Source organism: Danio aesculapii, chromosome 4, assembly GCF_903798145.1.
Source record: "Danio aesculapii chromosome 4, fDanAes4.1, whole genome shotgun sequence".
Classification (NCBI taxonomy): domain Eukaryota; kingdom Metazoa; phylum Chordata; class Actinopteri; order Cypriniformes; family Danionidae; genus Danio; species Danio aesculapii.
Window position 1 is genome coordinate 2,916,742 of NC_079438.1, and position 17,503 is coordinate 2,934,244.

The 17,503-nt window shown below is 38.4% G+C and overlaps 1 pseudogene; it reads left to right on the forward strand.

The window, feature by feature from the left end:
• Window positions 1-1,648: 1,648 nt before the first annotated feature.
• LOC130222767 (gastrula zinc finger protein XlCGF57.1-like) lies at window positions 1,649-13,048 on the forward strand (annotated as a pseudogene).
• The last annotated feature ends 4,455 nt before the right edge of the window (window positions 13,049-17,503 follow it).

A 17,503-nucleotide genomic window follows, 5' to 3' on the forward strand; every position in this document is an offset into this window, starting at 1 on the left:
AATTTCTAATTAGAAGACCACAGCAGAAGACCAGAGGTGCCACTCCTGTCAGCTAAGAACAGGAAACTGAGGCTACAATTCACACAGGCTCACCAAAACAGGACATTAGAAGATTGGAGAAATGTTTCCTGGTCTGATGATTCTTGATGTCTGCTGCAACATTTCAATGGTAGGGTCTAAATTTGGTGTCAGCAACATGAAAGCATAGATCCATCCTGCCTTGTATCAACGGTTCAGGCTTGTGGTGGTGGTGTTATGGTGTGGGGGATATTTTCTTAGCACACTTTGGGCCCATTAGTACCAACTGAGCATCGTGTCAACACCACAGCCTACCTGAGTATTGTTGTTGACCATGTCCATCCCTTTATGACCACAGTGTACCCATCTTCTGATGGCTACTTCCAGCAGGATAACGCACCATGTCATAAAGCGCGAATCATCTCGGACTGGTTTCCTGAACATGACAATGAGTTCACTGTACTCAAGTGGCCTCCACAATCACAAGAGCTCAATCCAATAGAGCACCTTTGGGATGTGGTGGAATGGGAGATTTGCATCATGGATGTGCAGCCGACAAATCTGCAGAAACTGTGTGGTGCTATCATGTCAATTTGGAGATATATATACACGCTGTTCTTTATTTTACTATACATTACTGTTGTATTTTAAATGTGCAGTACCTGGTTTCTTGAATTTTTTTGTTTGTTTCGTTTTTGCTGTCTAATAAAATTTGTGTCTGTTTGGAACATTTTAATTGCAGTAAATAACTGAACTTAACAATTATGCCGCATATATTTCATTTGGCAGTTTTGTCGATCACTAAGACAGAACTGACTTGGATTGAAGTTGCTTCGATTTAAAAATGAAGAAAAAAAACTGCTTAGATGTAGCTAAGAGCTTTTAGCTTAGCTTGCTACATTATCCAACGGGGGTAGCATTTAGTGTACTTAAGCTACATTTTAAGTAGAGTAGCTTATAGTTTAGCTTACTACATTTTTCAAGTAGCTTACCCAACACCGATTTTTCTTAACATTTCTTCAGCCGCCAAACTTTCATTGAGGTTAAGCTTAATATTTGCACATTTGCTCTGTAACCTTCCTAATATAACTTCATAAAAGTATTCTTTGCGAATTATAAATGGTGGAATCATATTAGCTGCCAAAGACTATCAAAGTACAACATTGTTCACAGTCAATTAACTAGTGCTAATGTTGTATTGAAGTCATATTTACATGCTATAAGACCGAACGTTGAAAGTAGTGCATTGCAAGTTCTTACTGTTCTAAAATAAATGAATGTGTGAATATAAAACCAACTTTACCTCAGTCGAACTTTCTTCTTGCTGCAAACTCTCTTCCTTGAATAAGATATAAACGTCTACCTTTTGTTGTGTACCCCACTCCTCGCAGTAAACATTAATTGAATCTTAGGGTCTTAAAACTTCCCTCATAATAATGCATAGAGCTGTCTTTTAGTCAGAAACACACACTTGCATGCAATGGATATAAATTAATGATGCACAGGCTATGTAGAAATCAGAGTGTTGTGTTTCTGTAATATAAAGTGTTTGTGCACTATTGGAGAATGTTGAGTTGAATCCCAAATCGCTCAGTCCTACGTTAGACTTTTATTTTGGTACTGTGTGGTGACGTCGTACACCTGCGTCGCGCTTCTGTGTTTTGCTGTTCAACGAAAAGGTTTGTGTCTTAAACGCTGCTGCCTCGTTTAAACCAGATTATAGTTTATTTTTACAAGTAATGCCAAACTAATAAATGTAACCATGTGATAGTTAATTTAATTAAAAACTTAGTTATTAATTAGTTTAAAGCGAACGCGAGTAGTAGAAAAGGCGTGTCTCAATTCTCTATCGTGAATCTGTCGGTAAACAAACATGAATTCAGTAGAGATAAAAACAGCTTTCAGAACTCATTTCAGTCAAAATTATCAGTTTTATTACGCTGATAAAGTAAATAAATATTCTCTAATAACTCTATTTATTTTACCAGCATCATTGTTGATCCACAAACGCTTTTCTGTCTCTAAAACTCGTTTCTTATTTAGTTGTAAAGATGTAAAATATTACCTGGACACGATTTCTGCCTCCAGCAGTGTTCAAGCTTTAAAATGGAGAACACATGTGCATCTTATATTGTAGTCTCTTTTCTGTAATTTACAGTTGACTGTATTGTCTGTGATATTTTGCCTGTGACCATCGCTGAGGAACTTTTAAACATGTTATATTGTGATTAATATTACCTCTGACAGCTAGTCAAAACAGTGTAACACAAGCTAGCTTTACAAACTCTTGTGTGTTCATGAACGTGTAATATTAAAAATTACACTGGTTAATACATTCATTTCTATTATTTCTTTGTTGTTTTTCTCTTCTTAAACAGAGTAAAGTGTCTAAACGTAGAGGAAAACTCCTGGAGAAGCGACTGAGATCTGCTCTTTATTATCATCTACTATTATAAACATGGCGTCTCTTAAAGAGGAGAGTGAAGATCTGAGGATTACTGAAGTGTTCACACTGAAACCTGAAGATCCTGAGGAACAAACAGGTTAGTTTTTACTTCTCGAAGCTGATTTCAGAGTCATTTAATCCTCAATCAAATGTGCAGCTCTGAATAAATGAATGATATTTTAGAGAAATCTCATATGAGTGTCTTGATGAGTTTCATTTGGTATAAAGTGACTCGCATGATCAGATAAACACTAACACTGCCTTCAGGTGAACTTGAGAAGATCCTGCTTATAATTTACACAATGTCACATGTTCAGTTATTAATAATTTCTAATAATTCACCAGTCTGGAGTCAGTTTTTCCAGTCAGTAAAAACACTGTTCAGATGTTTTATTTCAGATATTTGTCAGGTTTTTGTCCTCAAACTGCTCCTTTGTGTAAGATTGAAAATGACTGAACATAAATATCACCTGCATTGTACCATGTTCATCTATAAACATGTTATTTATCTCTCTTCTACACTCTGTTATAAAAAACCTTGATAATGTTATGATGGCCTTTGTTGGAGGAAGTATTAAATGCCTCGCTTTAGGGTTGCTCGATTTTGGGAAAAATCACAATCACGATTATTCAAAACGATTATCAGTTGAAGTCAAAATTATTAGCGCTCCTGAGATTTTTATTTTTTTACTAAATATTTCCCAAATTATGTTTAACAGAGCAAGGAATTTTAACAGTATTGCCTATAATATTTTTTCTTCTGGAGATAGGCTTATTTGTTTTATTTTGGCTAGAATAAAAGCAGTTTTTAATATTTTGAAACCTATTTTAAGGTCAATGTTATTAGCCCCTTTAAGCTATATATATATATATATATATATATATATATATATATATATATATATATATATATATATTTGATTGTCTGCAACAGAAACTACTGTTATACAATGACTTGCCTAATTGCCCTAATTAAGCCTTTGAATCACACTTTAATCTGACTGCTTGTATTTTGAAAAATATCTAGTAAAATATTATGTGCTGTCAACATGGCAAAGATAAAAGAAATCAGTTATTAGAAATGAGTTATTAAAACTGTTATGTTTAGAAATGTGTTGGAAAAACATCTTTTCATTAAACAGAAATTGGGGGGAAAAGGGTTGCTAATATTCAGGAGAGCTAATAATTCTGACTTCAACTGCATATATAGTTATTTTCCTCCCTGCAAAGGAAAGAGAAATGAATACAATAGTATAAAAATATGAAATAAACTGCTTCAAGCATCTTCACTGTAAGAAAAAAACTTCAGCTGCAAAAGTCCTTCAGTCAAGAGCAGTGAGGGATTTTCTCCTTTTGTTGTTTGATTAATAATCCTAAAACCAGGCGGCAGCAGGAATATTGCGCTGTCATTTTAATGGTTTCTCTTTCACGTGTCTTTTGATCCTCAACTCGTTTGTTTATTACACAAATGAGGGTTAATATGAATAATCACTAAACACCGCGTTGTGACACCTATTTGACTATTAAAGCGCTCACATTAAGATGACTTTAGATGTGTGCGCTCTGCTCGTCACAGTGTGCGAATGAGACCTTCTGACTGCGACACACAGAAGCATGCGGTCTCGTTCGCGCTTTTAAGAGCAACAAATGTGTACAACTGGAAAGGAGGCGGTAAATTATGGAATAATCGATTATCTCGATTAATGGTTTTTCATGATCGTTACAAGCCGAAATCGGATTTTCGATTAATAGCACAGCCGTACCGCACATAAAATTTAGACTGATTCTAAAATCATTTATTGTTTGCGTTTCCTGTCTGCTACACGTGAAAGCCACACTAACGCATGTTGTAGTAAACTAATGTAGAATTATTTAATTGGGTTATTGGTCATAAAATAAACACAAATGGGTTCCACGAGATGTAAATACTACAGTAATGTAGAGTAAATGCTGGTGGTTTTGAAGCATACTAGCATACTATATATATATATATATATATATATATATATATATATATATATATATATATATATATATATATATATACACAGTTGAAGTCAGAATTATTAGCCCCCTTTGATTTTTTTTTTTTATATTTCCCAAATGATGTTTAACAGAGCAAAAACATTTTCACAGTATGTCTGATAATATTTTTTCTTCTGGAGAAAGTCTTATTTGTTTTATTTCGGCTAGAATAAAAGCAGTTATAAATTTTTTAAACACCATTTTAAGGTCAAAACTATTAGCCCCTTTAAGCTATATATTTTCTCGATAGTCTACAGAACAAACCATCGTTATACAACAACTTGCCCAATTACCCTAACCTGCCTAGTTAACCTAATTAACCTAGTTAAGCCTTTAAATGTCACTTTAAGCTGTATAGAAGTGTGTTGAAAAATATCTAGTCTAATATTATTTACTGTCATCATGGCAAAAAGAAAATAAATCTGTTATAAGAGATGAGTTATTAAAACTAATATGTTTAGAAATGTGTTGATAAAATCTTCTCTCCGTTAAACAGAAATTGGGGGAAAAATTAAACAGGGGGGCTAATAATTCTGACTTCAACTGTATGTACATGTGTGTGTGTTTATGCACAGTGGTGTGAAAGTGATTTTTATTGCACATTTGTCACACTTTAATGTTTGAGACCATCAATCAGAGTTAAATATTTGTGAAAGATAACACCAATAAACATGCAGTTTAACCCTTTGTCTGCCCCTTTACCAAATGGTCGACCATGTTTTTACTGTATTTAAATAATGTCTGTTAAAGTAATTTAAAGAACGTTTTAAATAATGGTTTAAACACACAGCATTGTTGGTTTACAAAAGAATCTAACAAACATAATCCTGTTGCACTTGATTTTGACAATCACACTTGATTTTGGTTTTATTGTAAAAAAAAAATTTACTATTCAAAAATGTTTTATTTTTAATATATTTATACATAAATTGGTCTTCATATTTTCAAATTTTTCATAGTATATGTATTTAGTTTCACCATAAACTGATATATTAACCACTTGGTAGAGGTTGATATTTTAGAAATTTTGGGATGTGTTGAAAAAAATGCATTGAGTGTGTTAACTAGCGCCATTAGGAGTTAAGAAATGCAATCCAAACATTTTTTTTTCTTGGTGCGGTGGTTAAAAGGTTAAAAATAAAAAAAGTTGGGTTTTATTATGAAGGAAAAATACAAACTAAGTAGCCCCGTGTGAAAGTGTTTGCTTTGTACACCCTATAACTGGGCCACCCTTTGTAGCAACAACTGCAATAAAGCATTTTCGATAACTAGCAATGAGTCTCTTATGCTGTGTTCACAAAGACACATCATGCGGCAATAAATTGTGTTATTAATAATTGCGAATGAAGCGAATTTGACGTGCAAATGAAGTGAGTAAACTCAAAATGGTCACGCGTCTGTTTACACGTGACCATTTTGAGTTTACTCACTTCATTTGCACGTCAAATTCGCTTCATTCGTGCATGAAGTTCACGTCAAAATAGACGTGGATTTGCGTCTTGGGCGGGCTTCTGTCTGCGTAGATTCGTTTAGCATCATGTCTAAGTCCACTAGATCCTTTCAGAGGTGCAGCCAGCTCTGAGTTCATCAACTCCTCCTTTACATCGCTGTGGATGTATTTTGGCCCACTCATCTTTGCTGAATTGTTGTAATTCAGCCACATTGGAGGGATTCATAAACCTTTTGAGGTCATGCCACAGCATCTCAATTGGATTCAGGTCAGGACTTTAACTAGGCCACTCCAAAGTGATCTTAGTGATATTTTGGTATGCAGCAGAATTCAAGGTTCCATTTTTTACAGCAAGTCTTCCTGTTCCTGAAGCAGCAAAACCGCCCCAGACCATCACACTGCCTCCGCCACATTTTACTGTCGGTATGATGATCTTTTTCTGAAATGCACTGTTATTTTTACGCCACACTTAATGGGGCCCACGCCTTCCACAATGTTCAACCTTTTGTCTCACCAGTCCACAAAGTGTTTTCCCCAAAATATTGAGGATCATCAAGATGTTTTCTGGCAAAACTGATATAAGCCTTTAAGTTATTTTTGCTCATCACTGGCTTTTGTCTTGGAACTTTGCCATGCAAACCATTTTTGCCCAGTCTTGAACATGTCAACACCTTAACTGAGGCAAGTCTGAGGCCTTTGTTTCACTTTGTGTCCTCTTGGATGAGTTGTCGCTGTGCTCTTGGGATAATTTTGGTCTGCTGGTCACTCCTGACAAGGTTCTCCACTGTTTTTGCCATTTTGGATAATGGCCGTCAATGTGATTTGCAAGCTTTAGAAATGGCTTTATAACCTTTTCCAGACTGGTTGACCTCAACTTTTACGTAGCGGATATACCGCGCTACGCACATAAGGATAAGGATGACCATCTATTAAAAGAAGTCACCAGGAGTCCCCTTTCCTGATCCTCAAGCACACACACACACAGGCCAGGTTGTCAAAAAGGGGTAACATAATAAAGGGGTAATATCAAAACAAGGGGAAAAAAGGCCATGACAACAAACAAAACGAGGTGCGAAACCGAAAATGAAGTTCTGTAAATGAAACAAACAATTCTAGCCTTCTCGGCTATCCATTAAACAGGAGAAAACGTGACAAGAAAAAGGGCCTTCCCTTAGCTCATTAAGCAGTAAATAAACATTTAGCCACAGCTAACACAGAATACCGTCCTATTACCATTTTTAACAGAGTATCTCACCAGATGACTTTGGAAAAGGGTTGCGGACAGGAAAGAAACGATCAGCCACTGCTAATGCAATTTACCATCCTATTACAGTTTTTAACAGAGTATGATATGTAGTATGTATTTAACTTACTTATAAGTGGTGTAAGCAGCCGCTTGGGGCTCCAGGGAAGTAGAGGGCCCTGACCAGTGGCAAGAAGCCTATGTTAATCCTATAGCTCTTTTATAAATCTACTTCTTCAAAACCAGGGCCCCCATAAATAATGGAACGTTCCTTCTATACTACACATGCATGACGTGTGAGTGGTTTAAAGACACTGACAGTCTGCCAACGGTTCCGAGTAGAGTGTGCAAGAGAGAATTTTGTGAAGAAAATGTAGAAATAAGACTACTTCCAAAATTCTGCTTTCTGGCAGAAACAGCTGTCAGATGATTGCCGTGAACTAGTTAGGAGCTTGTTAACGTCAGGGACCAAGCACTAGCGAAAGCCGAAGAGTTCAAATTTTAATAGCTTTGGGAAACTTAGTACTTCCCAGGTCACACTGATCCAATGACTGTGCTCATGGGTTAAAACCACGCCTCTTTGAATTACCATATCGTTGCATAAGTTCTCAAGCAACAACTTTGAGGAAACTCGTTCCTCGTTAAATCAGCATGTTGTTGCTCTGGGTAGAGTCTAAACATCACACACCTAGTAGATAGGCTCTCAATTTCATACATTCCTAAAGTACAGCATATTAATTCTTGTCCAAAAGTCACATCAAGTACAACACAATGATACATATGACAATCTGGTGGTGTGTTTAACCACTTGGACAGTCTTTTGGATTCAGGATTGCTTACTGCCTGCCTCGACCTTTTCCTGTTATTAGATTACTCTTTTTTTGGATTACCCCTAATGTTATTTGCTCCTGACATGATGTTTGACTATTCTATACAAATGCTGCATTTAGATCCTAACTCCTTTTGCCATGCAGTATTTTGCGGCCTAAAATGACTAATTTTACATATTGATTTTCTTTAAATTTTGTCATTGGGTTCTGTAATAAAATAGTAATAAAATGTAAGCAAATAGCAATTCAACTCATTAACATAATTATAATAAAACAAATAAAAATAAGGTAAAAGGTACAAATCGCCACCTACAATAAGGATGTGTGTAAAATCATGCCTGAGCGAGGGTTGTTTGCGTCCACATGGCCTTTGTTTTGAGTGAATCCATGTTGTGATGTTGTCATCGAAAGTGTCCAGACGCAGAATTTGTGGGAAATCCTCGGCATTTCAGAAAAAATGCGAGACCCGCAATATTTTGCAGAGTTTGCTTGATATTGCAAAAAATTCAGCCATCGCAAAATTGCTAAATCGTGGAGGGACTGCTTTAGCCCTTGCTTGCCTCACAGATCTTTCTGACTGTACTCTTTGAAAATTCTATTGTGGACTGGTTTAACCATAAAGACCACCCACATCTTTTATGGACCTTGATGTTCCGTCTTGGTGACTTTTTTCAATTTTGCCCTAATTCTCATTGAATCCACTAACCCAGAAAATGGCCACCACCAGCTTTTCTATCAAAGCAAAATATGGTCACCACAAGTTTGACTGGAACTATGACAGGAAGATACTTGGAACAGGTGTGCCACTAGTCCACCAGCACACCGAATGGCCGCTCTCTTTCCACAATGTCAGGCTGCCTCTAGTCTTACCAGCTCTCAAAATAGTTGCAACCAGTTCACCAGCTCACCAGATGGCCACCACCACCTGAGCATTCGCCATCATCAGTGCCATCATTTCCAGAGCCATCATTTCCAGAGCCGTCAATGTCACTGCCTGGGATTCAAAAGTGGCTGTCCCCAGATCTACTGCCAGTGCCATCGATCGCACCTCCTGAACTCCAAGAATGGTCGCTACCTCTAGAGCTGTTTTTCCATCCAGTGCCTCCTGACCCGTAGCCTCTTAATCTACCAAGGTTTATGACTTACTGGTGCCTCCTTTCTCGAGCTCCCAGATCTGCCTCAATTTAAAGCTGGCTTCCGTTGCATGGACCCGTGTCTCAATCCACTCCTCCTGTTCCGCCTTCACCTCCATTCTAGACTGTCTCTTTTGGACAATCTTTTGTTAAAGACAGCCTTTTAAATTCACAATTGTTGGTAGCCTCCTTCAACCATTGCCTTTTATTGGAATTCTCTTTGTGGATTAGTCCTGATGTTGTTTGCTCCTATTATGATCTTTGCCTGCTTTGGTTTTTCTGAATAAAATCTGCGTTCGGATCCTCACTCCTGTTGTCACGCTCAGTCTATTGCAGTGATTTACAGCAAAGGGGTAAAGATTCAAGTGAACTTTTCAGGTAGTTTTTAATGTCCTTTAAGCAAAATTAAGGATTCTCAACTTTGTCGCATCACTACACTGCAGGAAATACTTTTCTTAGATTGTGTCTAGTTTCTAGTCCAAATACCTAAAAACTCTTAAATCAAGAAGCATTTTCTAGGCAAGTAAAACGTATATGGTTTTCAGAAATAATGCCAAAAATGAGTTTAAAAATACTCTTATTTTAATCTTGTTTTGGCTTTGAAATAAGATAATTTAGCTTGTCCCAAGAGTAGTTTTTTTACCCAGACTTTAAAAAAGGACAAATTTAAGAGCAGTAATCACAGTACCTTTTACAGTGATATATTTTTATCCAAGGTTATCACACCATCAGAATCTTATACCTGTCCATGCCTACACCAAAACCATGTTTCGAACAATCAAATTCATACAAGACCTATTGTAGGCTATAGCCTAGTATTACTGTAGTGAAAAATGACAAATCGCACCAACATCTCAATTTCTCTTGTTAAACTACAAATGTGATCTGCCATGGTGGTGCTTCTTGTGGAAAAAGCTGTTTAGCAGATGTTTATGAAACTGTACTTTTCTCAGCTGTCGTTGTTGTGGTTGTGTACATGTGAGCAGTTTGACACATTTACATCCCCGCCTACTACAGCGTGAGGGTATCAGTGTTTCAAAACACTATGCTCTCACTCAACCTTTTCAAAGTATTTTATGCCCTCATATGAAGACTGAAAAAGGCGTGAGGAAACAATTCCTCTTGAAAGTCAGTGCCCTGATCATATTGTTGGAGTAGATTTCTGTCTTCACATTCATACCTGGAAGGAGCTACCAAGCCAGGTCAGAGGTGATGGAGACCTCTGAGTAGAACCGGAGGCCTGATAGATTAGTTCTTTGCTATTTTATGTGTTAATTCTTTTGAAAGTAATTTTCCTGTGCATGGAAGATACACAGGAACAGGTAAGAGTACAAGAAACCGTCGTGTCTATTAAGTACTCTTTGTGTGCATTATATGCTTCAGTGGGTCAGCGCTACAGATCTGGGATCAGCTCTGAATAGCCTGTGGACCATCTGGCCTGTGACTCCTGGCTCCATCCCCAATCAAGACTCAGATACAACCCGCATTTGCGTACCTATTTGGAATTGCCTATCTTTGCTTGAACCAATCTAGATCTTTATGCCTCAGTTGACACCATTTCTGGCTTTCTGTAGGAGTATAACTGCTGTGTTGTTGTATTGTAAGGCAGTGAGATCGACCAGCGAACTCTAATCGATTGTGAAGCCCTATTGCCATAGAACTGCAAACTACCTTCAGTAAATTCTCTTCATTTTATTGAATCTCAGATTCTCTTGATCTAACACCAGTCATTAAGTTCTCAACTGTTAATTTTTATTGTTACCAGTATGAATTTAAGATTTACTGCTCTTTATAAAATCTAAGAATTTTATAGAGATTAGGACCCGCAGAAACCTTGCATGACAATAAAAATGAAAACTTTTTATTGGAAATATTTACAAAGATACAAGTAGAGGACCTAATGCTGAGGCCTTTAGCACTCAATGGTTTATATATTAGCAGCTGCTGTGGTGGTCTTGGAGGAGTGGAGAGCATGTGGCTGATTCCTATGATGCTCCAGGGACAGACGAGTCCTTGCCGAGGTCCAGCCATCTCCAGCCTCCGGTGCCTAGACTGCAACTTTGCACAAGACGTTTGGCCATAGGAGAAATGGTCGTGCCCAACTGAGCCTGGTTTCTCTCGAGTTTTTTTTAAGTTCTTCACTTTCGCCATTGGTTAAATTTTTTCCTCTCCGCTGTCGCCATTGGCTTGCATGGTTCGAGATCTGTCAAGCTGCACATCGATGGATTTGCTCTTTAGTGTTTGGACTTTCAGCAGTGATTAATAACCTCAATGAACTGAGCTAAACTGAACTTAACTTAAACACTGAAAACTGAACTGACACTGTTTCAATTTGCTATGATCTTCTATGTGAAGCTGTTTTGACACAATTTACATTGTAAAAGCGCTATACAAATAAAGGTGAATTGAATTTAATATTCTGTGTTGGTTTTCATGTCTGCTGTTTTGTGCCTTTAAACTGGGGTTAACTGGTTTTTTTCACTTTAGGGCTGATGGTGCTGTCAGAAGAGACTCGGGAGCTGAATGAAATTGAAGAGAAAGATCAGTATGGGAAATACCAAGATTTTATGACTGATGAACCATCTTCAGTGGCAAAGAACACTTCATGTGAAGGAGCTGAGAAAACCAAACCTTTCCCCTGTCATCAATGTGAAAAACGTTTTAGTCGAAAACAAAGCCTTAAAGTTCACATGAGAGTTCACACTGGAGAGAACCTTTCCACATGTGATCAGTGTGGAAAGATTTTCACTACAAAATCAGATTTGGAAATCCACATGAGAATTCACACTGGTGAGAAGCCTTACTCATGTACTAAGTGTGGAATGAGTTTCAGTCGAAAGCAAAAACTTGAAATGCACATGAGAACTCACACAGGGGAAAAGCCATTTGCCTGTCAGCATTGTGGAAAAAGATTCAGTCGAATGGGTAGTCTTCAAGTTCATTTTCGTGTTCACACTGGAGAGAAGCCGTATACCTGCCAACAGTGTGGCAAGAGCTTTTCTCAAAAGTCTTCCCTTAGGTCTCACATTATTCGTCACACTGGTGAGAAACCGTTCACATGTGATCAGTGTGAAAAGAGTTATGTTTGTAAAGATCACCTTAACCGACACAAGAGGATTCATGCTAAGGATAAATATTTCATATGTGATCAGTGTGGAAGCAGTTTTAAATTAAAAGGATCCTTTGACCAGCACATGAAGAATCACGCAGAGAAATCTTTAATATGTGATCAGTGTGGAAGGAGTTGCATTAGTGAATCAAGTTTTGAAAAACACATGAGAGTTCACACTGGAGAGAGACCTTACTCGTGTACAGAGTGTGGAAAGAGTTTCGGTCAAAAGGAAACCCTTACAGCGCATATGAGAGTTCACACTGGAGAGAAGCCTTTTGCCTGTGAGTATTGTGGAAAGAGATTCATTGCATCATCTAAACTTAAATCTCACATGAACATTCACACTGGAAATAAGCCCTATACCTGCCGACCGTGTGGAAAGAGATTTGCCCAATTACCAGCGCTTAAAGTCCACATGAGAGTTCACACTGGAGAGAGACCTTACAGTTGCACACAATGTGGAAAGGGTTTCGCCCAGAAAAAGGACTTTCATATTCACATGAGAACTCACACTGGAGAGAGACCTTACACTTGCACGCAGTGTGGTAAAAGCTTTATTTGTAAAGACACCCAAATTCGACACATGAGAACTCATTACACTGGAAAGAAACCGTTCGCATGTGATGAGTGTGGAAAGAGATTTATTTGTAAAAATTACCTCAACCAGCACATGAAGATTCACACAGAAGAGATTACATGTCATAAGTCTGGAAAGAGTTTCACTGAAAGGACCCGCAAATTACACTTTGCCAGGCAAATCTGTAAGTCTGGCCACAATAACAATCCTCAAGATTTGCCCAAGTGAGCATTTCAATTTTTGTTTTGCAGATTAATCTAGCAGCAAACATCAAATGCTGTTGCCCCTCTATTGCTTAGGTTATAATTTACTCCACTGAAATGCCAGTAAAGACATGGTCTTTGTTTAAAATCGCCCCCATACTTCTAAATCATGGATAGGCAACTTAGGTCCTGGAGGGCAACTGTTTTGCAGAGTTTAGCTCCAACCCTAATCAAACACACCTGCCTATAGCTGGTCTTGAAGACACTGCTTGGCTTGTTCAGGTGTGCAGGTGAGCCGAAGCTTGTCTATTACTTCTTTTGTGACTCAAGAAGCCCTGAGTGAATTAAAATGAAAGAAGGGGGAAATCTATTTGTAACACCTGGTTGTGAATTGAAGAAGAGATAGACCAGGAGACTTTTTCAGATATCTTCAAGGCAGAATGCTTTAAGGAGAACTGGCCGTTGCTGTGTTCATCATCAAAAATCTGAACTAGTGCAGCCTGACACTTAGTTAAATATACAATTTGGATACAACCTGGCATGGCAAGTTTAGTTGAAAATCTTGTTTCCGGGACTTGATTGGATCCTGAGGTTTCACCTGTCCTAGCCTTTACATTAGTCAGACCGGATTTTTCAGAATGCACCATACGTTGTAAACAATTTATATTCACTGTTCAAAAAAAAAAGGGGGGGGAACACCTAACACAATGTAACTCTAAGTCTTTCACACTTCAACACTGATTGACGATCAGTTACTCATGCTGTTGTGCAAATGGAATAGACAACGGGTGGAAATTATAGGCAATTATCAAGACACCCCAATAAAAGAGTTCTGCATGTGGTGACCAAAGTCCACTTCTCAGTTCCTATGCTTTCTGGCTGCTGTTTTGGTCACTTTTGAGTGCTGGCGATGCTTTCACTTTTTTTTTTGTAGTAGCTTGGGACAAAATCTACAACTCATACAAGTGGCTCGGGTAGTGCAGCTCCTTCAGGATGGCACATCAATGTGGGCTGTGGCAAGAAGGTTTACAGCGTCTGTCAGCATAGTGGCCAGAATATGGTTTGTGTCACCAGTAGACAGGCCAGGACATCAGAAGACGTGTAGGCGTCCTTACATCCAAACCTCCACTCGCTCTTCACTTGTCGATCCCTCCGGCTCTTCACTTCGCAACCATCCCAAACACAACACCCCCAACCATGGGTCACTTCGAACACCTGTTCCTCCGAAGGTCTCTGCACGGCTCTGACCTTTGTGTGAAGAGGAACAGGAGCAGCACTGCCAGAGACGTGCAAAATGATTTCCAGCAGGCCACAACTGTGCATGTGTCTCCTCTAAATGGTCAGTAACAGACATATGAAAGTGGTATGAGGGCCCGACATCTACAGGTGGGGGTTGTGCTTACAGCCCAACAATGTGCAGGAGGTTTGCCATTTGCCAAAGAACACCAAGCCACTGGCGCCTTGTGCTCTTCACACAGCCCTCCATGTGATCGCCAGAGGTAACCAGGTATCAAGATGAGCTCCTTAGACCCTTTGTGAGACCATTTCCCGGTGCGGTTGGCCATGGGTTTCTCCTAAAGCCTGGTTTATACTTCTGCGTCGAGTGGTCGACTTGACCCATGGCGCAAGCCGTAGTATACGTGTGCGCTTGACATGGAAGTATAAATCAGCCTTAATGCAAGACAATACTAAACCTCATGTGGCTGAAATGTGTCAGCAGTTCCTGCAAGACAAAGACATTGATTACTATGGTCTGGCTAGTCCATTTCCCCAGACCCGAATCCAATTTGGGACATCATGTCTCGCTCCATTCACCAGCGCCACGTTGCACCACAGACTGTCCAGGAGTTGCCAGACTCTTTAGTCCAGGTCTGGGAGGAGATCCTTCCACCACCTCATCAGGAGCATGCCCAGGCATTGTAGGGAGGTCATACAGGCTTGTAGAGGCCGCACACACTACTGAGCCTCATTTTGACTTGTGTTAAGGACATTACATCAAATCACATCAGTCTCTAGTGTGTTTTCCCACTTTAATGTTGAGTGTGACTCCAAATCCAGACTTCCATGGGTTAATAAATTTGATTTCCGTTAATAAATTTTGTGTTAATACGAATATTTAATTCATTCAGGATGTGTTGTTTTAGTGCTCCTGTTATGTTTTTAGAGCAGTCTATTGTTGTTTATTTAGATAAATCTGTATTTCCACAATCTCAACTTATAAATGATTTCCTCATTTAGCGTCCTTTAAGTCTTTTGATCAATTGTGTTTCTTTCAAATAATTATTTAATTGATGTACTATCTTTGATTGATTTGGGCCATTTCTTAACAGGACTTGAAATTAGAAGTTATTTACACCTTATGATCTTGAAATCTTCGTCTTTTATACGCCACACATTAGTTATGTACACACTCCTTGTTTCAGCTTGTCCACATTTATCACAACAACATGTTCCATTCTATTCAGACACTGATTTAATAAACAATAATGTCCAATACGCTTCTTAACCTCACATCATTCCACCTGCTGCCAAACTTTCATCTTTCTTGAATATGATACAGCCGTCTACCTCTACCCCACTCGTCCTCTCAGTAAACTTTATTTGATGAATTGCATCTCAGGGTAGATGCATAGAGCTGTGTTTTAGTCAGAAGTGTGCACACAAACACACATGCGCAGTTTTGCTGCAAGAGGGACTGGTCCACTTCACAGCATAGATGGCATCATGAAGAAAGAACATAATGTGGAAATACTGAAGCAACATCTCAAGACATCAGCCAGGAAATAAAAACTTAGCCACAAATGGGTCTCCCAAACAGACCATGACCCTAAGCATACTGCCAAATTAGATAAAATGTACTTTAAGGAGATCAGAGTTAATGTTTTAGAGTGGCCATCACAAAGCCCTGACCTCAATCCTATAGAAAATCTGTGGAACGTTGAGTCAAATTTTTCCTAAATCGCTCAGTCCTACGTTAAGACTTTTATTTTTCACATGGGAGTAGTAGGCAATGAGGAGGCAGATCAACTCGCAAAGCAAGCGTTACAACATGCTCAAATAGAAATTAAAATAACTATAACTAAGTCAGAGATGAAAGTAGGGCTGTGACGGTAACGGATTTTCTGTTACCGCGGTGTTGAAGCAAGATATCATGCGGTATGTCGGTTAACCGCGCATATATATATATATATATATATATATATATATATATATATATATATATATATATATATATATACACACATATACACAGGGTTTCCTCTTGGATTTTTTCCAGCTGTGGCGGCAGGCCTTTTTTAGCACAGATCTACTAACTACCTGTGGCGTTATTTCAATGACAAATGTCGTGAGCGCAGTATTAGAAGTCGAGATCGCATTTATATAATAGCCTACAGCATTCGAATCTCTTTGCTTGCGCGTCGATTATTTCTGCTCGTGTACAAAAGCCTCCCCCTCAAATATAAGCCGCTTTAGGACGTGCTGATCTTCTTGTGCGCTCTCAAATAAACGCTGCTGAAGTGCGATTTAGTGCGTTAGTGTAACGAATATGTCTCCAACATTTATTAGATTTTCTAGGAATATTTATGAATGCCTCCGGTACTAATGCGTCCTGAAATAAAGTAAAACGGCTATACGTCGTGTTTGCTGGCCTCAGGCATCACGCACCTGTCACAGTCAGTCAGCACGTAACCTTAAAGGGTTAAACAAATGACGCACAGCACTACTACGGTTACAGAAAAGTTCGCACTTTTAATACGCTTTGGTGTGATTATCACCTGTTATTAAAATGATAAAATGTTTTGAATGAGAAGCTGTAATGTAGCCGTGACGGGATGAATCCTGGCGTGGCGCCCCGGCATGGAAAAATGAATGTAGCGGAAACCATGTATGTATGTATGTGTGTGTATGTGTGTATATGTGTATATATATATATATATATATATATATATATATATATATATATATATATATATATATATAATATATATATATATATATAAAAAATCGCTCAACAGAAAATAAGCATTTTTAACGCACCGCTGTAATTTCTATATCCTAATCCCTTTATCAACATTTTGAATGCAAGTCATTATTTTAAAGATTATAACTTGAGATTGAGAATATGATTTTACCTCAGCGCTGCACTTTTCTCCTTCGCCCTCGCGCTGAGTTCAGGTGACGGAGTGTTGTGAAGTAGTTAAACTATCAAACTGGCACAGGAATATCAGTATATTAATATAGGCTTTTTAATAAACTCTCATATCTGCTGGTGCTGCTATTAATACGCAGATCTCGGTTATGCTGGTGCAGCAGGTGTTCAGGTAATCAAAATGCCAGCTCGCCTGATGTTTAATTATGGGTGGGTCGCAGGTGGATAAGTTCAATCATTGGTTATGCAGACCACTTTGCCTAAAATATCAAAAAGTTCAAACGCTTTGATTAAACTAAAGCAAAATTGACTGATC